Here is a 26,545-nt window from a genome sequence, read left to right on the forward strand (position 1 = left end):
TAGAATAACAGTTTGTGTTAAAATGCATTTTCTAAAGGATATGAAGACTGAACCTCAAATGTACATTATTTAGTGATCTAATTCCTCACATTATCCCAGTGATTTGCCAGAAAACCACACTTTTTATGAGGAACAGACCAAAATTTTGAGGTAAAAATCTGGACATTCTGCAAAATTATGGATGGTCGAGAGGTATGGACAGTAACCAAAGGTGTGAATCAAGAGGTAAACACCTTAACCATTATGCCAACCCCTAACATCAGTCAAGCAGAGTGAAGACACGGATGAGGGTGAGGAATGTACAACAAACAAGAGTGGGCATAGACACCATAGGAGAAAGCACCATTATTGGAGGATAGGATGGGGTTATGCAGCTGCTGAATCTTCCAGCTGCAACCCAGTGGGAGCTTACCCACGACTCTGGGTTCTTCACCAGAAAGCCCTGGGTCAGATGGTGGAACTAGTGCGTGGAAGGGACATAACTCAATGAGTCATAAGAGGGGGTTTCTATGTGGCCAATGTGGGCATTTAATCTCCTGTCAGTGATCTTCTCCACTATGTCTTCCAGCTGCTGATTGGTGACAAAGCTGTCACCTCCACTGGCACTGCAACTACTAGGTACAATCTCACAACATCCAGTGCATGGCTACCTGTTCTGGATGGTGCAGGTGGGGCAGGAGGTGTGGAGGTGACTGTGGCAGTATGGGACCTAGATGTTGTAGGTTTGCTGGTGATGCTGCTGTTGCCTCCTATGGGGCCCAACAGGCATTGCCAGAGGGATGGATGCAGGTCCTGCTTCTGCTGCTGCACATAATAGTAAAACGAATGGATAAGAACAAAATAATAAGTCAAATAAATGTATGTAATAGAGGGGATAGTAACAAAGACTCTAGGCAAGAGTGAAGTACACTTACATTGAAAAATAAGGCTGATATGCATTTTACTACAATAATGCTACAGGTGCTGTACTTGAAAGAACAGCAAATGCACTTCTAACTTAACAAAGTTGTTTGCATACACAACAGAGGGGAGAGATTCAAACCTACAACAATATAATCATATGTATTAGAAATACAAAACCTTAACATGCTAAACATATACAGCTGAGAGAGAGACTTGAACCCACAGACAGTTTTTTTTCCAGCATTCTGAAAGACAAAGTCTTAATATACTGATTTATTTGGACAACCAAAGGAAAGTCTCTCATCCAACACATGGTAATGGGATGTCTGAGACAAACGTACTTGTACAAATAAAAAATGCTGCTTAGACATGCATTTTCCTCATGGTTACTATTACTGAAGGAGCTACAAATACACTTCTCATATTACCAAGGCTGTTACCAACAAAATGGAGAGGGATACTCAGACCTACAGCAATCATCACATTTAGTCAGAAAGACAAAGTCTTACTGTATTAAACCAATCAATGAAATTGAAGTCTACAATACAAAACACAGTACTGGGATCTCTAAGAGAAAGGTACATATTACAAAAGGAAAACACACTTCTCAAAATGGCCGAGGATGGCACACAACAAGTATGGGAATTGAACCTGGACACTATCACATACAACTAAAAGGCCAAGTCATAACACATTAAGCTACAGCAGTCATGAAAAAGCTATTGAAAGAACAAAGTATATTGACAAAACTGCTCTGTGAGACAAATCTCCACAATGAAAACATTTAGCTTTTATATATTTCTCCCTTCTAATTTTGTGGGTACTATAAAGCAACACACACCTCAAGCTATAAATTATATCACAATGCACGCGGAATGGATTTGAACCCACAGGCATCACCACAAGGTGAAAAACAAAGCTGTAATATCTTGAACAACTTCACTAATTAGAAGAAAGCATGCATGCACCCAGACAGTAATACCATCCAGCAATCAAACTACTAAGTCTCAACTCTGTAAGTTAGCACAGAAGTGGCAGAAATGTATAAAACCTATAATTTATGAAACTCCATCTATGCAATCTGAATAGACTGCTAACATTAAAACCTTTACAGTATCAAGCATGTATACTCACCCCAGCATTCTGTTAGGCATCCTATCTTCCTTCTTCACAGATAGGCATTCTTTGCAATAGCTTCCGGGGTTATGGACAACAAAATATCAGTGCTGTAAGATCTGTGGAAGAAACACACTGGGAGGTTGCATGTTTAGCTAATATAAGTTCAATTGACAATATGTAGGCTGTGCTTTGCTCTCTAACCTCATCCTTACATTGTCCTAGGAAGTTGGGAAGGCAACATCTCATGTTACTATATTGGTGACTGCATTCTTGCCTAGTATGTAGGATGCGAGTGGCACAGGTGACAGCCTGGGCCAAAGTATTCTAGGCCTCAGTCTTATACTGAGGTTCTCCATAGCCCTCCTGCAAGAGCTTCTGGCTATAATCTTTATGGAGCCAGTGGAGAAACATTTTGCTATCCTCCACTCACCACTTTGTGGTTTAAAAGGAGCACTACCATCTCCTTCTCCTTCTCCAGTTATGATGCTTCACCTTTAAGACTCGGAGGAAAATAGCAGCTACTTCAAGCCCACGCCTATTCTTACTTGTGCCATTGGTTGTTCAATGAAAGGCTTCTCATTTGCATGGCAGATGGCAGGCCAGGCTAACATATAGGTTCATAGGTTCATAGGTTCATACTAGGCTATCTGCCCAAGGGCATTTATAAGCCTAGCCCAGAGTTTTGTGGCTTTCGCCACCCCTTTAGTTTGGAGGATACTATGCCCATTATTTTGCTGTGCCTCTGTCAAGCAGTGACACTGAGATAATCCCTGGGGTATATTTGCGATCTCCCATCCATTGGTCAAGATTTCTCTTGTACAAAGCCAGCGAGGTGCTCTGCCTCACATGTTCCGGGATTTTGTTCCACAGCATAGGGAGTCTCTGGGTGATGAATCTGTCCCTCCAGCATGTCCTATTAATAAACGTGTCAAGGTTTAAGTCTCCCACCCTTGTAGTTCTGAGGGATCTAGATTTTTTGAGGTGAAGCATGTTCATCAATTCTGGGTTGGACATGCCTTGTATGTCAGGCACAGGTCACCTCTGAGCAGACGGTAAGTGACTGAATAGAGCTGGAGTTCCTTCAGTCGGGCAGCATAGGACATATTTTTGAGACTCTTTATCCTTTTGGTGAGGAACTTTTGGGGCCTTTCCAGTTGCTGCAGGTGTCGTGTCATATACATTCCGAATGGGGCATTGTACTCAATCATTGGTCTGATGAGTGATGAGTACAGGGGGATGATGACTTCCCTTGATCTAGATGTGAATCCCTTCATGCTCAGGTGGGCAATGTAGATGGTCTTCCTAACTACTTTGGCAACGTGAGTGTCAAACGAAAGGTTACTGTCAACCTGGGTCCCCAGATCCCTGATAACCTCTTCTGTGCTTAGTGGGTTGCCGCCTATATGGTAGCTAGGGGTAACCTTGTTTTTCCCGAAGAGTATGACTATGCATTTTTTGGCGTTTAACTTTAGGCCATGGCTCTGACACCAGTTATCCGTTTCTATAAGACCCTTCTGAAGGATATCTGTGTCAGATGTGTTCTCAACTATGACGCCCAGTTTGCAGTCATCTGCAAATTTTGTCAGCCATAATCCTCCTGTGTTTGCTTGCACTTCTGAAAAGTAGATGCCGAACAGGAGTGGGCCCAGGACTGAGCCCTGTGGGACACCACTTGTGACAGGCTTTGAGTCTGACATGGCGCCAGCAACTCTGACCCTGTGGGTTCTGTCACTTAGCCAGTTTGCAACCCATCTTGTGACGTATGGGTTTACATTTAAGCTGATGAGTTTTTCAATGATACCTGAGTGGGGTATTGTGTCGAAAGCCTTTGCCAGGTCGAGGTAGGCTGTGTGGACTGCCTTTTCCTCATCAATGGCCTTGGTGACTGTTTCGAAAAAGTCAACCAAGTTTAAAAGGCATGATCTGCCTTTGACAAAGCCAAACTGGGTCGGATCCAAAGTCTGCAAGTCCCCTATGTCTTTATTTATGAGTTCCATTATGATCCTCTCCATAGCTTTGCAGATCAGGCTTGTCAAGCTGATGGGTCAGTAATTTCCAGGGTCGGTGGAGGCACCGCCTTTGTGAAGTGGGACCACAGTTGCCGTACGCCACTCCTTAGGCACGTATCTTGAGGTGAGGCTAAGATTAAACAGCTGCCCTAACTGTGGGTTTAATTCCTCATTGAGTTCGTGGAGCACACAACCAGGGACACCATCTGGTCCCATGGATGCTGTGTTTTTTGCCTTGGAGAGAGCAGTTCTCACCTGAGCGTTGGAGATGTTTGGGGGGCTACAATCCTCTGGTATAGATATCTCACCTTTTGGGGGGGGGAGAAGTTTGCACTGAACCTGTCAGCCAGTATGTTGGCAATGTCTGTAGGTTCAGTCATTTTTACATAATTTTGAACTAATTCTGAGCATATCTGGGAGTTTCCTCCCAGGTTTCTAACATAGCTAAAGAAGGCCTTATGATTGTCTTTTGAGTTCTTAGTGACTTTTCTCTCAAAATTTGCCTTGGATGATTTTATGAGAGATCTTAGTTTTTTACTTATAATGATCAAAGGTGTTTTCCCTTTTAAGGATTTTGCTCTATCTTGTAGTAGCTTCCTCCTTTTGTTGTAGAGCTTGTTTATGGCTGGGGTCCACCAGACTGGACGCTTGCCTTTGGTACAAAGAGTCTTTGTTTTGTTTGGGATTGCCTGATCAATGCAGTCATGTAGGTGCTGGTAGAAGGCATTTGTAAGTGATTCAGCGGCTTGAGTAATGGTTTATGCAGGCTCGGGGGCCTTAAAAGAGACCACACCAGTCTTTAGAAGTGTGAAGTCGGCTTTTGAGAAGTTCTTCACTGTGGTCTTTTTTATCTCAGGTGGGGGCGGGATGTGGACTTCCAGTGATATTAGTTTATGGTCTGATCTCACCAGTGAGGGGTATACTTCCGGTGTTGAACATTGTGACCCCATGTTCGTGATGATGAGATCTAGTATGTTTTCTCCTCTTGTGGGGATGGTGACTAGTTGTTCCATGGCATTTGAGTTTATGAACTCTAGGAACCTTTGGGCTAGAGTGTTGGGGCTTGAGTAGTGATCCCAGTCTATATTCGGGTAGTTGAAGTCACCTAGTATGATGGTGTTTGGAGATACATTTATCCCCTCCAGTGTTTTCAGGAAAGCTATGTGAGGTTCCTGAGATTGAGTGGGTGGCCTGTAACATGCTACAAATTGCAGAGCAGTCTTGCCTATGGTTAGTTGCACCTGGATGGTCTCCGATGCATCGTGCATTGCCACCAACCTTGAGGTGTGGGTGTCCTTGATGAATATAGACACTCCCCCTCCTTTCTTGGCATTGTCCGGATTTTGGGGCCGGAACGCATGATATGAGGTAAAACCTGATAGTGCCAGGGTGCTCTCGGGAGCCTTGAACCAGGTTTCAGTCACAGCACAGACATCGATGTTCTCCATACTGAGAAGGGCCTCGAGTGCGTGCATCTTGAGGTTGAGACTTCTGGCATTGAGCAGCATTACCCTTAGTTTTTTTTCCTTTTTTGTGTTCTAGGGTGATTGGTTTAGAATTTGAGCCTTGCCTAAAAAAGGCACTATGGGGGTGGCAAGAGCCTTTGCCAATATACGGAAGCCCAGGGGTGACAGGTGCAAGCCGTCCCTTGCGAAGCAGCGTGGCTTGTCCAGCATGTCATCCCAGGCAGACAGACATTGGATCCCCTTTGAATGACACCAGAGTTTGAGCCAATTATTAAAGCTGATCATCTTGTCTCTGTATTGTGGCATCATTCTTGGTGAAGGTAGGATACTGCTCAAGGTCAGGGTCATACCTGCCTGGGCTACATAATCAGAGAGCTCCTCAGTGTCTCTTTTCATGTAGTCCAAGGAGGTACATCTCAGGTCGTTCACACCAGCGTGGACAATGACAGAGTCGTACTTGTACCTTCTGTTGAGAGACCTGAGTGCTTGCGTTATGTGGCGGATTCTAGCGCCCGACAGGCAGCTTACTGTGACCTTTTCCTTACTCAATCTGGTGAGTGGGACGTCAGTGTGTCTGACTATGGAGTCACCAATGACGAGTGTGTCTGGCATTGTGTTTGGCCTTAAGGGCTGTGACTGTTTGGCACACTGACTATGTGGTCTATGTGTTGCATGTGTTGTGTCCTGAGGTGGCAGTTGTTTGGGTGTCTGCTTTGGTGGCCTCTGCTGTTTTGGTAGATTTTTGATCAGAGCCTCCGAGTATGTCTTTGTGTATTTATGTGTATGATTTGAAGTTGTGATAGTACTATGTGAGACTGGGTTTGTGGTGTGTGTGGTTACCTTCTCCTCCTGTCTGGTCTTGCCAGTCCTATGTTGAGAGAGCTCAGCCTCCAGTTTGGCTATATAGTTGCATCTCTCGCATGTATTTGGGTTTTGTGGAAGAAGGAGAGGGTTGTCTGTGTACATGAGACAATTGTAACATTGCCTCAATATTCCCAGATTCACCAGCTGAGCAGGAGAGGACACTAGCAACTGATCCCTTGACATGCTAGAAGGAATAGACAAAGACTTTAAAAAGACTCTGGGGGATGTGGGTGATCGAAAAGGGGTTTTTGGCTGGTGGGGTACTATGTATAATAAAAGTGCTATATCAAAGTAAAAAAATACTTTAGGAGCAAGTGCTAGGCTTTACAGATAAAGAATAGTCTACTTAAGAATCAAGTAGAGCTGAACTTTTTAGATATAGAATACGCTGGTTTGATCAGCAGTACAGTTCAAGGAAGGCTGTTTTAAGGGAAAATTTGAAGAGTGGACTTTAGGTAGCCCGAATAGTTTAACCTTGATTAACCACCGCTGCTCTTGTGTGCTCCTGTGGCAACTCCGCGCTAAATCGCGCTAAAGCGTGCTTTATAGCAGGGGGCTGGAAAAGACAGGAAATGACCCAAAATGGCCAATAAACTACAAGTTACTGCCTTAAACCACTCCTCTGAGGACAAACAGGCAGCTCAGTACTCCCCACTCTCACTGGTGAGTAAAGAAACTTCCCCCAACCAAACAAGGAAAATGGAGAAACACAGGAACCAAGACAAAGCCCAGGGATCAGCAAAATCTGATCTCTGGAACAAACTATTAGGAAAGTATGGAAAACAAGAGTATTTTTTTTTTTTTCAAGTTTTTTCAGATAGGCAGAAAATACAATAAATGCTGTGTTTTTCGACTAATTGCTATCAAAAGCTAGTACACTTGAGTGTATTAGCCTGTTGTTTAACTTTTAAGCAAAACTTAAACAAGGAAGTGCAACAAACAATTCAAGCTATTAAAAACAGTAAAAACAGGTAATAACTGAATAAAACAGGCAGAAATAGTCGTCGAAAGGCTTAAAGAGTCGAAAATGCAGAAATAAAATACTTAGAATCTGGAAAGTTTGTCTTTTCTGGTCTCTGCTGCTCTAGGAACTCTGCTGGATACCACGAGGAGCTGTGCTGAGTTCTCTATAGCCAGAAAAGCCCGCCAAAGCGTGCTTTATAGCAGGGGGCTGGAAAAGACAGGAAATTACCCAAAATGGCCAATAAACTACAAGTTACTTATATGTACTGTATTATAATGATGCATAATGGCACTTTAAGGTATGAAACATGGCAGTTCTGTATCAGTTTTTGTGCTGTTTAGAAAGACGGCATTACAGAAACTCCATTTATATGGGGTTACATGTGGACTTATAAATTTCTCCACAGAGGCATGACATGGACCTCGTATGTGCAGTGTTCACCTCAGGTATAGTCAAGTGTATGCATAGTACTGAGTAGAACTGAACACAGTGTTTAGAAAGTTATCTTGATGTGCTAATTGAGCTATCCAGAAACAATAGTGAGTTGAGCCCAATAAGCATAATCTTTTTGTCCAGGCAGATGAATTTGCACTATATAAGCATGAGGTAAGGCATTGACTACCACTGCCCTGTGAAAAAATTCATAAAGCAACAACTTGGGTACCTGCAACAGATGAATCTCATACTAATTGTTAAGGTAAACTAAATCTCAGCTTGTACAAGGTATGTGATGCTTTTAAAATGTTAACTTTGTAAAGAATGAATGTTGTTAACTACTGTTAATAATGAGATAACATAATGAGGTAGCTCAGCCAATCCATTTAAGGGTTATTGAAAGGTGTACATTGAGAGATGCTGTAAGGATAAAGCGATTGCTGAGCCGAAGGACTGTTAAAGACAATGGGGGGCACACCCAGTAGCGCATACTTAGAGCACAATTCACTGCATTCTGGACAGCCTTGTACTATCAGTTTCAGTAAAATATTTGCCTGTTGTATATCTTGCACATTTATCTCATGTGCAAAAATCTTCTCAACTCTGAGAGAAAGCAGTCATGTCATTATGATGAATTGCATTGTTATAGATGTTGCATTGTGGGGGACATTTGTTCAATAAAGTTATGTGCCTGGTGTTACTTAACAATGTAGATGGAGATATATGACTGTTAGCCTGACTGACTGCATACTGTATGGGTAAGGAGGAGACTTGTGGTGTAAGGAGTTTTCAGCCCACTCACAAACAATGAGGGAATACCCCAGGTGCTCTCTCTCCATGGCAGACCTGCTCTCTGGCCTGGATGCTGCTGATTGGGCCTACCAGAAATGTGCCTGAAAAGATATAGTGGTGGACATTAATATGGTCAGTTGTCAGGACTGTGCTTTTGAAATGGGTTTGCTGCAGGGCCACAGACATTATACATAACACTTGACAAAATGCTTTCCACCGGGCAAATGAAGGTAGATTGATGGGCTGTTGGTTCAGCCACAACACATGGAAACGGAAGAATTTCTGTGCTCTATAAGAGGCAGTAACACCTACTTATGGTCCACAGTGTGGTGCTGGGTACTGGGGCAGAGGCTGAGTGGCCAACAAGAGTATGTAGCAGAGATGCCCCCCAGTATGTAGACAGCTTTCTGTGTAAGAGTACCTGTAAATCCTCTTGACCTTTTATGACTCTACAACTTATTAAAACTGTCTGATCATGGTATAAAGGAATATCAGGGATTTCCATTGCACTGTCATCTGCACAAGGCATGCAGCTTAATTTTTTTATTTAAAATGGTACTATTAATACTCCTCACTTTTATGTATACTTCTGCTATTGGGTCATACGTACACTGGATATTTTGTGCTTTGTTATATTCACAGGTGATTCTTAATCTGACACCAGCACTGTGGAGCTGTCCTCACCTGATGATGGATGATCTGCATCCTCTGATAATGAAGGCAGGGAAAGGCTGGTACAGTTAGGGAGTGCAGAGTGTGTGTTGGCCGCAGGGAATGTGACCACTGCATCCTGTAAACAGACCATAGATGCCTTCATAGTTCCAGGGTACACACACTACACAGGGATGACAGGGTAATGGGTACACTATCAGTATGGGGCATGTGGCACTCCCTAGTGGAGACACAATAGGATCTGCCCTATCCTCCATGGGAAGGGAAGTACATATAGGGAAGTAGATACTGGTGCTCACTAGAGACATGGGTACTGCCCAGCCCTGAGGTTGGTGTATCAATGATCACAACCCAGTGTAAGTGCAGAGTCATCATGGAGGCACAAGCTAGTGCTACCACAGCAATGATAGATTTAGTGAAGGTGGTGCAGAGTGTGCAAGATGACCTATGAGAGTGCAAGTCCCGCATGTGTGACTATTTTGATTGGACCCTGGAAGTTTACAGAAAAAAATGCTTGCACTTACCTGTTCTACCCTGTCACCTTCAGGCTTACAGCACTGATACTTCGAATGAAATGGAGGTACACAGCAAACAATGATGTACTGGAGCACAATGAACTTTAAACTCTTTAAATAAATGTATATAAACAGAAATATGCTTTATAGTTTCATAGGTTCATATCTAAGTACCAGGCTATCTGCCTTTGTGGGCCATTGTAAGCCTAGCCAGTTTTGGTTAGAGACTGGCTTTACCCATTCCATGGTTGTTAATTATATTATCCCTAATGGGAATAACTTGGATTATTTTAAGGGGAACCATACATGGGATAAAGCATTAAGGAGTTGCCAGTGTCCATCAGTAGTACGGGGGCAGTCCTGGGAAAATCTTCTATTTCCCATCCACAGAACCTAGCTGCAGTTGAATATGGGCAGAGATGAGCTTTGTTTTATGTGGATGAGGAGTCTGTTCCAGAATAGTGGTATCCTCTTTGAGACAAAGCTGACCTTTCAAACTATTCTGTTGATGTTGCAGAAGAGGTTTAGATTCCTAGACTGAATATTACTGATGACATCTGGTTTGCTGATGTGTAGTAAATCCATCAGTAATGGGAAGCACTATGCCTTGTATGTCAGATACAGGTCACCTCTTTGTAGTCTGTAGGATACTGACTATAGTGACAGGGCTTTTGAATTGAAAGCTATGTCTATATCTGTATAAAAATGTTTAGCTTTCTTTCCAGAGACAACAGCAAAAACTTCGCCAACAAGGGTATGCATACCTCTCAACCTCTTTGAGCAAGAAATCTGGAGAAAACCATACACAAAAGTGGGACAAAGGCCCCAAAATAGGGATATTTTTTAAATATTAGTATTACAACCTTAGAAGGTTGATATAATAATAGGTTTTGCATTAGCATTAATTTTCTGAAGGGTATGATGTCTGGAACTCAAATGACTGTCATTATTTTCTAACTTAAATCTTTGATTATTTGCCAGAAAACTACAATTTTAGGAAAAATGGAACAAAAATATGAGGCAAAAATCTGGACATTCTGCGGAAATCTATACAGCTGAGAGGTATGGTATGCTACTGAGGCTGCATTGACTGTACGATCGCTGGGTAATGCAATTATTAAGTATACCTCAAATTAAGAAAAAAAAAAAAACTACACCTACCAAACAAGCATTTATCTACTAGGAGATGACATTGCACTCCAGTATATACATATATATATATATATATATATATATATATATATATATATATATATATATATACACACACACACACACACACACAAACACACAATGACAGTTTTTAAAGAAATACAAAGCATAAAACTTTAAAGATTTTTTGATATAATTTTAATATAATTTAATGTGCTATGCATTGTTTGTGTGTAATGGAGGTTAAGCCAGGCATCATATATAGTATAATTACTGTAAACATTCCAGTGGTTGAAATAAAGAAGAAATGCCCCTAGGAAACTATACTGCTTTGTATTTTTCATGCATTTAAGAATACTGCTTTATGCAGTTTATATACTACACACATAACCTTCATTAACCCATAGATTTTGACCAGTCTTTTGTCTCCAGTCACAAGTATTGGTATACTCTCTCCTTTCTCCCATTTTTCATCACAACCTGTTCTTTAATGGATTTATTCAGTAATTCTGCAATTGGAAACATCAGTAATCTGAGCATTTTGTAAGGGTCCATGGATAACATTGCTTGCGCTGTATGCAACGGTTTATTAGTTTTAATATAGTTTACTTGTTGTGTTACCCATTAGTCATCAGGTTCTGTCATTGTATTGTCGTTAGCTCTGTTACAAGAGACACATCTAAAGTTAACATCATATTTAAATTTTCTAAATTATTCAATTATATTACAAATCAAGTTTCTTTAGTCTAAATCCTTGCTATTTTTGAAATGAAATGCATAAATTAACTTAATGTAAACCCTACGTTGTCCACTGAATTATTAACTGGCTTTGTAGCAAATCCTAAGAAGTGAAAGTTGCTGGTGCAGTCTCTAAATGTTGAATAGTAACTACTGGTATACCACAAGCATCAATGCCGGGATCTCTCATATTTAGTATTAAATTTGCAGACATCCATGTCAATATCCCTGGAGTAAGGGTGATCAAGTGGGCCAATGTTATCTGCTCATCCACTGATACTGAAATGTTCCAGTAAGAGGGGGAATATGCACATACCTGGTGTACTGAAAATGGCTCCAAGCTAAATGCAAAAATGTGGGGCACAGTCAGGTTTGGCAAACAAGCTGCTCTGCCTCATGCTATAAAAGGTACTCCTCTTGAAACAGTTGTGGTCCTAAGACACCTGGTTACGTATGTGGACAACTTTCTCTCATTTGATCATCATGTTTCCTTCATAGTCAGGAACTTATTCTGTCTGTCCTGGTTAATTCCCAAGGGAATATCTTCAAGATCCAAAGAACTCCAATTATCACTGTATTCTTTCCTTGTCAGACCCATAACTGAATACAATGTCCCCTTTGATATGTACAAATGCAAACATATTGTTTAACTGGAAGGGGCCCGGTGGTTTTTAACCCGCTCCAAAAATAATAAAGTAAAATAAAGGCTTTAAACACTTCAACTTTCCTGCTAGATTAGTACAATTCTCACCATACTTAGTAACCTGATGGTTGCTCCAAGGTGACCTGTGCCTCACTTTTCGAGCAATGAAAGGCCTAGTCCTATTTGACCTCCCATTACTTTGCAAAATGAAGAGCTCTACACACACACGCACGCACGCACGCACGCACACACACACACACACACACACACACACACACACACACACACACACACTCACCACTAGGGACCTAAATTTACTCACGCAAATAAACAAGATTTACTGGGAGGTTAATTTCCTAATTCAGTGCGTTTCCAGCCTATGGAATGTTATCATTACAGGTCAAGCAAAGTGCTACTTTGTCTGTCTTTATGGCTAGTTTTGATGATTAGCTGGATATACATAAATTTACACCTAGGTCATCATGTACTGCCCTGCATGATTTGGGAGTTGAGGGCTATGAATTGCTTGAAAAGGGAAACACAGACTTTTAAATCTCTCTATTTAAGGGGGCCTATGGCTGGACATCTTATTGTCCTGTGCTTTCCTGCCTAGTATTGTACATATATTGTTCCAGATGTGCTCTCTTTTCAACAGTAGTTAACTGAGAGAAGATGACCCAAACAACTGAACTCACAGTCCAGTATTTTAGTGTTGTATAGAGCGAAGTCTGTATAGGCAGACAACACATTAGTGCTAAATAGACATGAATTTTACACTGAGCTAATCGAAGGAAGGACACTCAGCAACCTCGGAGCTATAATATATAGCATTAAGTATCCTGTTTTTTGTTTATTTTGTTCTTTATTTCTTTGTTATTTATAGCACTTTGTGTACTGTGTATTTTTCTAGCTAGTTTCACTGTGTGTGAGGTATTAACTGGAAATTGTCCACTTTTATTAAACATCTGTTGGGTTGTTTGTTTCTGATAACTTATTGCAGTTAAACTCTTTTTTCTAGAGGCTCCTTTAGCTGTTTAAAACTTTCATTTAAAGGCTCGCTGCTGCTTTTCAGCTGAGAAACATTTCTGCAGTTTGTTTCTAAGTAGTGGGGATATTTGTAGCATTTCCATATTCAGGCTTCTATTTGGGCCTAGTGTTTGTGGAGGCTGTGTGTCTGAGCACATATTCAGGGACATCTTGGTTTAGCCAACGCCATCAGGCATTTCAGTGAGAGAGAATTGTTTGAGGTCAATGGCTGACTGAGGTCACCTGGACTACAGCTTAGACTAAGCACCTCATTGGTTCTTTTGAGATTTCTTTCTTAAAAGCTGTCTCAGGTTTCAACTTTCTGTTACCTAAGAAGCTCAGTTGTGAGTGTTCTGCCATTTTACACTGAGCTAATCGAAGGAAAGACACTCAGCAAACTCGGAGCTATAATATATAACATTAAGTATCCTGTTTTTTGTTTATTTTGTTGTTTATTTCTTTGTTATTTATAGCACTTTGTGTACTGTGTATTTTTCTAGCTAGTTTCACTGTGTGTGAGGTATTAACTGGAAATTGCCCACTTTTATTAAGCATCTGTTGGGTTGTTTGTTTCTGATAACTTGTTGCAGTTAAACTCTTTTTTCTAGAGGCTCCTTTAGCTGTTTAAAACTTTCATTTAAAGGCTCACTGCTGCTTTTCAGCTGTGAGAAACATTTCTGCAGTTTGTTTCCCACCCTCCCTCCTTGTTGGTATAGCGTTTTTATAGTTGGTGGCTTTACAGTTGCCCGTCCCTAGTGTAAATTTGATCTGGGACCCTCCTCCCAGTCTAGTGTCATTACCTCATTCTACCCAGTACAGGGAGAACATTTGAGAAGGCCAATCAGCTTAGTTTCTGCTACTCCTTTCTCTCTTTCCACTAAAAAAAAAAAAAAAAAAAAAAACTTTTTCTAAGCTTGTTTCCTGCCTTTCCTGTGGGTACTTTAGCCTGGGTATAGATTTGCTGTGTCCAGGACTATTTGTAGGCTTCTAGGGCCCAAGCCTTTCTGTGTTGAAAGGAAGTCTTGTAGCTTAATTTTGTTTCTTAGAACTAGACAGTTTTTTGTTTCAGCACTTGTTCAGAACTTATTGTAAGCACTAAATAAGAATCAAATTACTACAGCACTCAACTTTCCTCACTGTCTAGAGGAAAACAATTTCTAGTACTTAACAAATAAGCACCTATCCAGGCATGTCTAAGGGTCAGCCCCTGGTGCTTTCTCCTGTCTACCTGATGAATCTGGGCATCTTGGGGCAATGCAGTAATTGCCTCATGTACACAGACAACCCTCTCCTCCTACCACCCAACACTACAACCTGTGAGAGATGCACTTATATAGCCAAACTGGAAGCAAAGCTCTCTTCACCCAAGACTGGACTAGACAGTCAAGAGGAGAAGGTAAACACTTGCACCACACCACACTCAGCACATAGTCCCTCAAAACCTACACCACCAAAACACACACATAGAAACACAAAACACACACCTACATTCACGGAGGCTCTCAGTAAAAACCTGCCCAAGCAACAGGGACCTCCAAAGCAGAAACACAAGCAACTTCCACCCCCCAACACAACCCAAATGACACATAGCCCACAAACTCAGTGTGCCACTCAACCATAGCCCATAGAGCATAACAACGTACCCAACACTCTAGTCATAGGTGACTCTATAGTCGGGCACACTGATGTTCCACTCACCAGGCTAAACAAGGAGAAAGTTACTGTCAGCTGCCTGTCAGATGCCAGGATCCACCACATAACACATGCACTCAGGTCACTCCACAACAAGTACAAATATGACTCTGTCATTGTCCATGTTGGTGTGAATAACCTGAGACGTACCTCCTTGGACTACATGAAAAGGGACATGGAGGAGCTGTCCAATCTTGTAGCCCAGGCAGGTATGACCCTAGCCCTGAGTAGCATCCTGCCATCACCCAGAATGATACCACAGTACAAGGACAAAATGATTGACTTCAACAATTGGCTAAGCTTCTGGTGTCATTCTTAGGGGATCCAGTATCTGTCTGCCTGGGATGACATGATCGACAAGCCACGAAGCTTTGCCAGAGATGGCCTGCACATGTCACCCCTGGGATTCTGGATACTGGCTAAGGCTATAGCCACCCCTATAGTGCCTTTTTTAGGCAAGGTTCAAATGACAAATTCACCACCCTAACAGGTACAGGCAAGAAGAACCTGAGGGTAATGCTACTCAATGCTAGAAGTCTAAACCTCAAAATGCACTCTCTCGAGGCACTCCTTAAAATGGAGAACATCGACATCTGTGCAGTGACAGAGACCTGGTTCAAGGCTCCAGAGAATACCCCTGCATTACCAGGCTATAATTCATACCATACCTTTCGGCCACCTAACCTGGACCGAAACACTAAAGGTGGAGGCGTGTCCATATTCATTAAGGATATCCATACCTCCAGGCTAGTTGCTCAGCATAATGCATCCGAGATTATCCAAGTGCAACTAACTCTGGGCAAGACTGCAATCCAAATTGTAGCTTGTTACAGATCCCCCAACATGCTCCAGGATTCCCACTCCTCATTTCTTAATACACTGGAAATATTAGGGTACAACCTAACACCTTAATAATGGGCGATTTCAACTACCCTACCATTAACTGGGAAAATTACTCTTGTACCAACTCTTGTGCTCAACATTTTCTAGAATTCATAAATTCCAATGCCATGGATCAACTTATCCACACCCCCACCAGGGGCAGCAATATCCTAGACCTGGTTATTACCAACATGGGCAACCGGTGCTCCACACCAGAGGTCAGTTCCTTGTTGGTCAGATCCGACCATAAGCTAATCATCCTAGACATCCACATCCCTCCCCCACCCCACATTAGGGAAACCACAGTAAAAAATTTCTCCAAAGCCAACTTCACGCTTCTTAAGACAGAAGTGGCAAACTTCACGACACCCATGCTGATAGACAATAGAGTTATGACTGCTGAATCCTACACAAATGCACTTTATAAGCACTTACATGAGTGCATGGATCGTGCAATCTCTAACAGAACCAAGATGCTATCCTCCAAAAAAGGAAGCCAATCTGGTGGTCCCCTGCCATAAACAAACTACAACAGAAGAAAGAAACTGTTGCAAAAAAGAGTAAAATCCCATGATTGGAGAAACTCCCTGGTCAGCTTCAGTAAGAAGCTGAGATCCCTCATAAAATCCTCCAAAGCTAGTTATGAAAACAAAATCGCCACTGACTCTAAAGACAACCACAAAGCATTCTATAGCTATGTCAAGAATCTCAATGGCAACACTCAGATCTGCTCTGAGTTACAGCACAATGGCACTAAATATACAGAACCAATGGATATTGTCAACATCCTGGCAGATAGGTTCAGTGCTAACTTTACCCCTCTGTCATCCCCTAAAGGGCCCATCTCTATACCAGAAGAATGCAAAGTTCCTGTAATCACGGCTGCACAGGTAAAAAACACACTATCCAAAGCCAAGAACACAGCATCCATGGGACCTGACAACATCCCAGGCTGTGTTCTACATGAACTACAGAATGAGCTGGCACCCCACCTAAGTACCATGTTCAATCATAGCCTCACCTCAGGCTATGTGCCCACTGAATGGCGCACAGTGACAGTTATCCCACTCCACAAAGTGAGAGCCACCACAGACCCTGGAAACTACCGCCCAATTAGCCTAACGAGCTTGGTCTGTAAGGCTATGGAGCGTATCATCATGGAACTTATAAACAATGACATTGGTAATCTCCAAACTCAGGACCCCACCCAGTTTGGGTTTGTAAAAGGCAGATCATGTCTCCTAAACCTGATAGACTTCTTTGAAGCAGTCACCAAAGCCGTAAATGAGGGTAAGGTGGTTCACACAGCCTATCTAGATCTCGCCAAGGCTTTTGACACCATCCCCCACTCTGGAATTATAGATAAACTCACTAAACTAGGTATACATCCCTATGTCACAAGATGGGTTGCTAACTGGCTCACTGACAGAACCCACACTGTGAAAGTAGCAGACTCCAAATCCAGCTTCAGACCAGTGACAAGTGGAGTACCACAGGGTTCAGTCCTGGGTCCTCTCCTGTTTGGTATCTACTTCTCTGAAGTACAGGCCAAAACAGAAGGTCTTTGGCTAACGAAGTTCACAGATGACTGCAAACTAGGAGCCATAATCAAAACTCCAAAAGATGTAGACATCCTACAAAAGGGCCTTGCTGAGACAGATGCCTGGTGTCAAAGCCATGGCCTCAAGCTCAATGCCAAATGAAATGAATGAATGAATGCTCATTGTCATTCCTTTTGGTAAAAACTCAGTACCCATGAACTACCACATAGGTGGTAGTCTACTTAACACTGAAAGTGTGATAAGAGACCTTGGGACACAGGTGGACAGTAGTCTCTCCTTTGATAATCACATCGCCACAGTAGTCAGGAAATCCTTCTATGTGGCACACCTCATCACAAAAGGTTTCATATCCAGGAAAAAAGAGGTCATTGTTCCCCTCTATTCATCACTCATTAGACCCATTATAGAGTACAATGCCCCTTTTGGTATGTACCTCACAAGACATCTACAACAACTGGAAAGGCCACAGAAATACTTCACAAAGAGGATTACAGGTCACAAAGAGATGCCCTATGCAGACCGTCTCAAAAAACTGCAGCTTTACTCCATTACATATCGCCTACTCAGAGGCGATCTCTGCCTAACACACAAAGCTATGTCAAACCCAGAGCTTTTAGACATGCTCCACTTAAAGAAATCCCAATCCCTACGAGCTGCACGCTCTAGGGACCTAAACCTCGTCATCACAATAAACAGAACATGCTGGAGGGATAGATTCCTGTCCCAGAGACTTCCCATACTCTGGAACAAACTACCTATCTATATCAAACAAAGCTCCTCATTAGCACTGTTCAAGAAAAATCTTGATGATTGGATGGGAGATAGGAAATTCACCCTGGGGATCACTTCTGTGGCTCTGCTCGACAGTGGCACAGGAAGATAATTTTCTTGGGTGGCGAAAGCCAGGGTACCTTTGGCTAGGCTTATATAGACCCTAGGGCCAATAGCCTAGTACCTACCTATGAACCTATGAACCTATGAATAAAGAAATAGTTAAGCTTCAGTGAGATAGGCTAAGTTTAGACAACACTTCATAAATGAATCAGAGTGATGCCACCAGAGCCTACAAAATAGGGCAAAGGTACTATTTCACATCATACTGTTTGAAACTTGCAAAAATGCAAATGAGAAATACAGCAGGCACATGAACTGTCATCATATTTGCAAAGAACTGCTGCATGCATGGTTTTGACAGTACAAGGGGTGGTAAAGGACAGTAAATGGATTCCCAGCAAGCAGGATACCTTACCACTCAGGCAGATATTATTGTGACCCAGTAGGTGGTGGTCCTGTGCCCAGGTAGTACATCATTTTAATTCCTGGTGGCCTGATGGTATAGCTCAGTGAGGCCTTCATGTCTGTTACTCATTACAGGAAGGACTGCTGAATGTCGACCCAGTATTTTATCTCTCAACCACAACCTTCACTAAGTGTTCCAACTTAGTGGAGCATAGCTTGAGACAGCGATCAGGGTAGGTTATTTGCAGGTAAATAGATAAGGAAAATTAAAGAAAGATGCATCTACCCAGAGCTTGCAGCATTACATTTTGGTAACCTGGTAAATCAGGGAGTTAAGTGTTGACTCATTTAAAAGAGAACAGCGATTTGACAAGTTAATAGATAAATCAGAAAAGATAATTTACCTTCTGAGACATACAGTCCTTTCAAGCTGATAAGAGCCCGAGATTTACATATACAGATATAAAGCAGCATTTACATACTAGTTAGCTAATGGCGCCAGAAAAATAACAAAGAAGATAGGACAAGTTTTATCACATAGTCCTGAGTATGAGTCTGTAACGCTTTAATTGTTATTAGGAAGAATTCTTTTTTTAAACTGCGTTATCTGTTCTTCTTTTTAATTAGGCTTTATGCATTATTACTGGTTTGAATTTTCTGTAGTTTAACCAGTCAGCTGTCAGGATTTTCTAAAATCATATGCTACATAATACACAAAACAAGGAGTAGGACTAGTTTTCCTTAAAACACAAAGAAGCAAACAAAGAGTATTTATAAAATTATAAAACTGCACACTAATAAATGTTTCCTAAGCACAAAATGTCCTCTAGAGTGACAGATATTTAATGGAACCTCCATTAGTGAGGAAGCCCTCTGCCTGTATCATTGGGCCTCATTACATCCCTGGACATTCTGTGTTTCCTTATAACCTTATCATGTCAGGCATTATTCCTTATTTATAGGCTGGGAAATTGTTTGATTAAAAATAACAGTTCTGAATTGTATCTCTACAGGTGGTTGAAGTGAAATTATTTGAATATCAGTTGTCTAAAATACAGGATACAGACAAATGCAGTGTGACAGCTGTTTTACATAGGAACTCCTTGTCAGTGCAGTGATTCCTTTCTTTTGATAGAGTTCTTCCTTCTTCATGTTTGTGTAACCAGAGTCTTGAAAAATAAGTTTAGGGGGTGTGAAGTGATTGTCCCCTTCCACAAAATGCTTACAGTTGACTTTTTCATCCTTTTGTATTTCAGGCATAATTAGTCTTTGGTATTTATGATGCTTGGGGTTTTGCTATTCAGCATTTCATAGTATAACCATTTTAGATATGTAAGCAGGGTATACTGCCTCCTGTAAAATGATGCAAATATATATATGCCGGTATAAATCAGCCATTGATTTGTGTTTGTTTGATCTGTCAGTATATCTGAATATATTTGAAGAACCTGACAGCTGCAGAATAATATTGCAGAGTTCAGAATTTTGCTGAAAAATATCTTTATGAAAATTAAGTTTGTAAGATTGCTTTTATTTGTCAATTAATATATTTCTCTTTAAATGTTAAAATGCAGTCTGGTTCAAGTTGTCATGGATACTGTATCATAAGCATTTGGGACTCCACATAAGTATTGGTATGTTTGGAGTTTCCTTCAGAGACTTGAAGCACTGTATTCAGCTACCTGTTCTGAGGTTTAATGGTTGAACTGTTTTGCTGTGCATATCTAATTTACTCTGTGTAAAATCATGATCCACTTGAATAAAATGTAAATGTAACTACCACTCAAGCACAAATAATAATAAGATGCAGCATACATATCTGTAAACTGTTAGAAAGCATAACATAACATAACATAACATAACATAACATAACATAACATAACATAACATAACATAGGACAGCATAGTATAAAATAGCATTGCATTACATAGCATAACATTGCATGCTACAGCTTAACATATGTAGTGTTACCTGCCGAGATGGAAACATTTAGATTATATTAGCAGCTGTTCAGTACAATGTTGGTTTGTAAGGCAGCATAATGTTTATGAACAAGGATGTAGGTAATGGAAAGATAAGATGGAGGGGGGGTGAACCAAGATGTAAATGAAAACGGTCATAACACCACCTTAGTTTGGAACCTTTCACATAGACCTTTAGATAAATATGAATCAGAAGTATTAAATAAAGGTCTTTCTTTTATACCCACTACCAATAGTGTTATGACAGACACCATTCCAGACACTACATTTTTTGCTCGGAACATCCAGTTGAAGTTACTTTTTAAAAATGAAGTTAATAGTGCCCAATTACCACGATTTCACAAACCCAGTGTTTTTATTACCAATTACCACCCCCTTTTGGATGTATTTTGTAAGATGGTGGAAGATGACATTTATACCACATGTAAGCATCCATGCACTAATGTTAAGAAAGATAATTTAACCTTTAGACAGAAAAAAGTCCTACAAAGCCTTAGGAATGATAGGAATATTTCTATCAGGCCAGCTAATAAAGGTGGGCCTGTAGTGGTGTTAGACAAGGCCGATTACAATTCTTATATGATGGAAATGTTGAGTGATATTAAGTTCTATACATTTATATCTATACAAGAATTCCAGGAACATGTTATAAGGGTGTATAATACATTGGATGACTTAAATAAAAGTGGGATTATTAGTATGGAATTGTTTGACTTCTTTTGGGTTGAGAACCCCTTAATTCCCACCATCCAAGGCCTACCAAAAATACACAAAGATCCCACCCACCAATGAGACCAATTGTAGCGGGTAGGGGATGGGTAACTGAGCCTTTATCAGTGTACATACAGAAAATACTGAGGCCAGTGGTTGATAAACAGTTTTTGTTAGACCTTTATAAGGAAATGGAAACTATTCAGGATAACCTTCCTTATTTTTTAGTTACAATGGACGTCAAGTCCCTTTTTACTGTCATTCCCAACCAACAAGGTATAGAAAGCATTCATCAGTATTTGACATGTTTCACTGATACCCTCATTACTAAGGTAGACCTATTGTGTCTGTTGTTAGAAATGCTTGAGAATAACATAGGTTCATAGGTAGATACTAGGCTATCTGCCCTAGGGCATTTATAAGCCTAGCCAGAGTGTATTTGGCTTCCGCCTCCCTATTAGATTAGCCTACTGTGCCTCTGTAAAGTAGGTCACAAAAGGTACCCTTTTAAGTTTAGTTTACTGTGCCTCTGTCTAGCAGGGACACAGAAGAGATCCCAGGGGTGAATTTCCGATTTCCCATTCACGCGTCCAGATTTTGCTTGAAGAGGGTCAGCGAGGGGCTATGTCTAACATGAATTGGGATTCTATTCCAGAGTGAGGGGAGCCTCTGGGAAATGATTCTGTCCCTCCAGCATGTCCTATTTATTTTTGTGCTGAGGTTTAGGTCCCTGGAGTGTTTGTAGCTCTAAGGGACTTGGATTTTTTGAGGTGGAGCATGTCCATTAATTCTGGGTTTGACATGGCTTTGTACGTCAGGCATAGATCGCCTCTGAGTAGGTGGTAAGCAACTGAGTAGAGCTAGAGTTTCTTTAGTCAAGCTGCATAGGACATCTGTTTGTAGCCCATGATCCTCTTGGTGAGGTACTTTTAGGGTCTCTCCAGTTGCTGCAGGTGTCGGGTAAGGTACATCCCAAAAGGGACATTGTATTCAATTATGGGCTTGATGAGTGATGAGTAGAGGGGCACAATGACCTCTCTTGATCTAGATGCAAACCCTTTCGTGATAAGGTGGGCTATATAGAAGGTCTTTCTAACCACTTTGGCAATGTGATTATAAAAGGAGAGATTACTATCTACGTTGGTCCCCAAATCTCTAATTACTTCTTCCGTACTTAATGGATTACCACCTATGTGGTAATTTGTGGGCACCTTGTTTTTCCCAAAGGGGATGACTATGCACTTTTTAGCATTTAGCTTGAGGCCGTGCCTCTGGCACCAAGCATCCGTCTCTGTGAGACCCTTTTGGAGGATGTTTGTGTCAGCTGAAGATTTGATTATGGCCCCCAGTTTGCAGTCATCTGTGAACTTTGTTAGCCATAATCCCCCCATGTTAGTCTGAACCTCAGAGAAGTATATACCGAACAAGAGAGGTCCCAGAACTGAGCCCTGTGGGATGCCACTTGTAACTGGTTTGGATTCGGACATGGCACCTGCGATTCTGACCATGTGGGTTCTATCTCTGAGCCAGTTTGCAACCCATCTTGTGATATAGGGGTTGATATTTAAGCTGGTAAGCTTATTTATGATGCCCGAGTGGGGTATTGTGTCGAAGCTTTTGCGAGGTCCAGGTAGGCTGTATGGACTACCTTGCCCTCATCTATGGCTTTGGTAACTGTTTCAAAGAAATCAACTAGGTTTAAGAATCTTCCTTTTTAACAATGATTTGTTCATACAAAGGGATGGCGTGGCTATGGGCACATCTTGTGCCAATAGCTGCACCAACCTAGTGATGACCATGTGGGGAAAGAAGCAACTGTTCCTTTTACCAAGATATAAGAAGTATGTCATTTTCTATAGACGTTTTGTAGACAATTTGTTTTTTCTATGGACAGACAATGAGAGAGAGTTAAACATTTTCTTTGAAGAAATCAGTTCCCTTACTGATTATTTGAAATTTACTAAAATGGAATCGTTAAGTAGTATTACTTTCCTGGATGTATTTTTTAGAATGATTAGGTAATGGTAAACTAAACACAGGTATCTATAGAAAACCCTGTTATAGAAATACATTATTACATAGAGAAAGCATGCACCCTTGCTATGTCTTCAACAACATTATTAAAGGCCAAGCAATCCGAGCTTCTAGATTAAATCCAACACAAGATGGCTTTGAGAGGGAATTAGCTGGTTTAAAGGATAGACTATTAGCTAGGACATATAATGCAGATGAGATCTCTATTGGTTTTCGGAGTGCAGAGCACCATAGGGCTGACAAAGCATGTCCGTATTTTTCTGAAAAAGGGAATGACAAGTATATTAATAGACTTAGTTCTGTTGGTACAAATATATTACCCAGAAATTTTCTCTATTTTATACGTATGACTTTGATCAAATTAGAGAAATTATATGTAAGCACTGGAAAGGTTTGACTGTCGATCCCCAGATTAGAGAAATTGTGGGGGATTACCCACCGTTTTTATTTAAGAATAAGAAAAATCTTCATAGACTACTCTGCTACCCAACAACTATTACTTCTGACAACTATAACGCCAATCAAGATTTAGGCATGAACCCTTGTAACAATTGTAATTATTGTTCTTATATATGTGATTCCAACATGTTTGTTCATCCCACTACATCTCAGTTTTTATGTATTGAATGTTGTTGCCAATTGTAACACCGAACATGTTGTTTATCTTGCTTTATGCTCATCCTGTCTATATTGGCAAAACCGATAGAAGGCTTATGGACAGGGTGAGGGAACATTTATACCAGATACGTACTAAATCTAATACTAATGCCCTATCCAAACATGTTTTAGAGACCAATAACATGCACAAATTTAAGTTTATGGTTTTGCATATTAACATTCCCAGTTTAAGGGGGGGGGGGTGTCAGGAACTTTACAGAAAGAAATGAGACCAACTGGATTATTAAACTCCAGGCATATATAAATCCTGGTCTAAATGAAAAATATCCCTTAAACCTGCCCTTAAGAACAGGAGACTGTTTGCTAGTAGCTTTTAATGTATTTCTTTTCAACAATGTTCTTTACATATTTATATATGCCTTAGATTTGCTTTGCATATATTACTTTTAAATTTATGTATCTGTTTTTACAAGTATGGACCTATGAAATGTTTTTATCAGATTATGCAGTACATTTGACTATTAATTTATATATATAATTATTAATCAATTATGATGTCATCACTTAACTGAAGCTGTATATATATATATATATATATATATATATATATATATATATATATATATATATATATATATATATATATATGTGGAATGTGCTGAATCAATTGTTTTTTATATGGTCTGAGGAAGCCTCTCTGGTGAAAGCGCTTACCTGCTATCTGTGTTCTAATAAAAGATTGGACTTAATTAAGACTTTGTGGTTTCTAACTTGAATTTTTTGAATTGGAGACATCTTTTACATTTAAAAATAGTTTGGAAAACAGCTTGGTATGGCTAAGATTACAGCAGCTCATAGCAAGATTTAAAGCAATATTGTATTCATAGGTTCATAGGTAAGTACTAGGCTATCGGCCAAAGGGCCTAAGTAAGCCTAGCCAACAAGGTTCCCTGGCTTACGCCACCCAAGAAAGTTAATTTCCTGTGCCCTTGTTGAGCAGAGACACAGAAGTGATCCTTGGGGAGTATTTCCTATTTCCCATCCATTCATCAAGATTTTTCTTGAAGATCGCTAATGAGGAACTTTGCTTGACATAGATGGGTAGCTTGTTCCAGAGTATAGGAAGTCTCTGGGACAGGAATCTGTCCCTCCAGCATGTCCTGTTTATTGTGGTGACAAGCTTTATGTCCCTAGAGCGTGTAGCTCGGAGGGATTGGGATTTCGTTAGGTGCAGCATGTCCAACAGCTCTGGGTTTAACATAGCTTTATATGTTAGGCAGAGATCTCCTCGCAGTAGGCGATATGCTACAGAGTAAAGCTGGAGTTTTTTGAGATGGTCAGTGTAGGGCATCTGTTTGAGGCCAGTAGTCCTCTTTGTGAGGTACTTTTGTGGCCTTTCCAGCTGCTGGGGTCTTTTGAGGTACATTCCAAAAGGGGCATTGTACTCTATAATGGGTCTAATGAGTGCCGAGTAGAGGGGAACAATTACCTCTTTTTTCCTGGATGAGAACCCTTTTGTGATGAGGTGTGCCACATAGAAGGATTTTCTGACTACTGTGGCGATGTGATTATCAGAGGAGAGACTACTGCCCACTTGGGTCCCAAGGTCTCTTATCACACATTCAGCATTAAGTAGACTGCCGTTTATGTGGTAGTTCATGGGTACAAAGTTTTTACCAAAGGGGATGACAATGCACTTTTTGGCATTGAGCTTGAGGCCATGCCTCTGACACCAGGCATCTGTCTCAGTGAGGCCCTTCTGTAGGATGTCCACATCATTTAGGGATTCGACTATGGCTCCTAGTTTTCAGTCATCTGCAAACTTCATTAGCCAGAGGCCTTCTGTGTTAGCCTGTACTTCAGAGAAGTAGATACCAAACAGGAGAAGTCCCAGGACTGAACCATGTGGTACTCCACTTGTCACTGGTTTGAAGTCAAATTTGGAGTCTGCAATTTTTACAGTGTGGGTTCTGTCAGTAAGCCAGTTGGCAACCCATCTTATGACATAGGGATTTATACCTAGTTTAGTGAGTGTAGCTATAATTCCAGAATGGGGGATGGTGTTGAAAGCCTTGGCGAGGTCAAGATAGGCTGTGTGAACCACTTTACCCTTGTCTATGGCTTTGATGACTCCCTCAAAGAAGTCGATCAGGTTCAGAAGGCATGATCTGCCTTTCACAAACCTGAACTGGGTGGGGTCCAGTGTTTGGAGGTTACCAATGTCTTTGTTTATGAGTTCCACGATGATACGTTCCATAGCCTTGCAGACCAGGCTCATCAGGCTAATAGGGCGATAGTTCCCAGGATCAGTGGTGGATCCCCCTTTGAGGAGTGGGATAACTGTTGCTGTGCGCCATTCAGAGGGCACAAAGCCTGATGTGAGACTATGACTGAACATGGTGCTTAGGTGGGGAGCCAGTTCGTTCTGAAGTTCATGTAAAATGCAGCCTGGGATGTTGTCCAGTCCCATGGATGCTGTGGTTTTGGTTTTAGAGAGTGCAGCTTTTACCTGCATAGATGTGATTA

This window comes from Protopterus annectens, chromosome 1.part0 (genome assembly GCF_019279795.1).
Source record: "Protopterus annectens isolate FY-2018-M chromosome 1.part0, PAN1.0, whole genome shotgun sequence".
Classification (NCBI taxonomy): Eukaryota; Metazoa; Chordata; order Ceratodontiformes; family Protopteridae; genus Protopterus; species Protopterus annectens.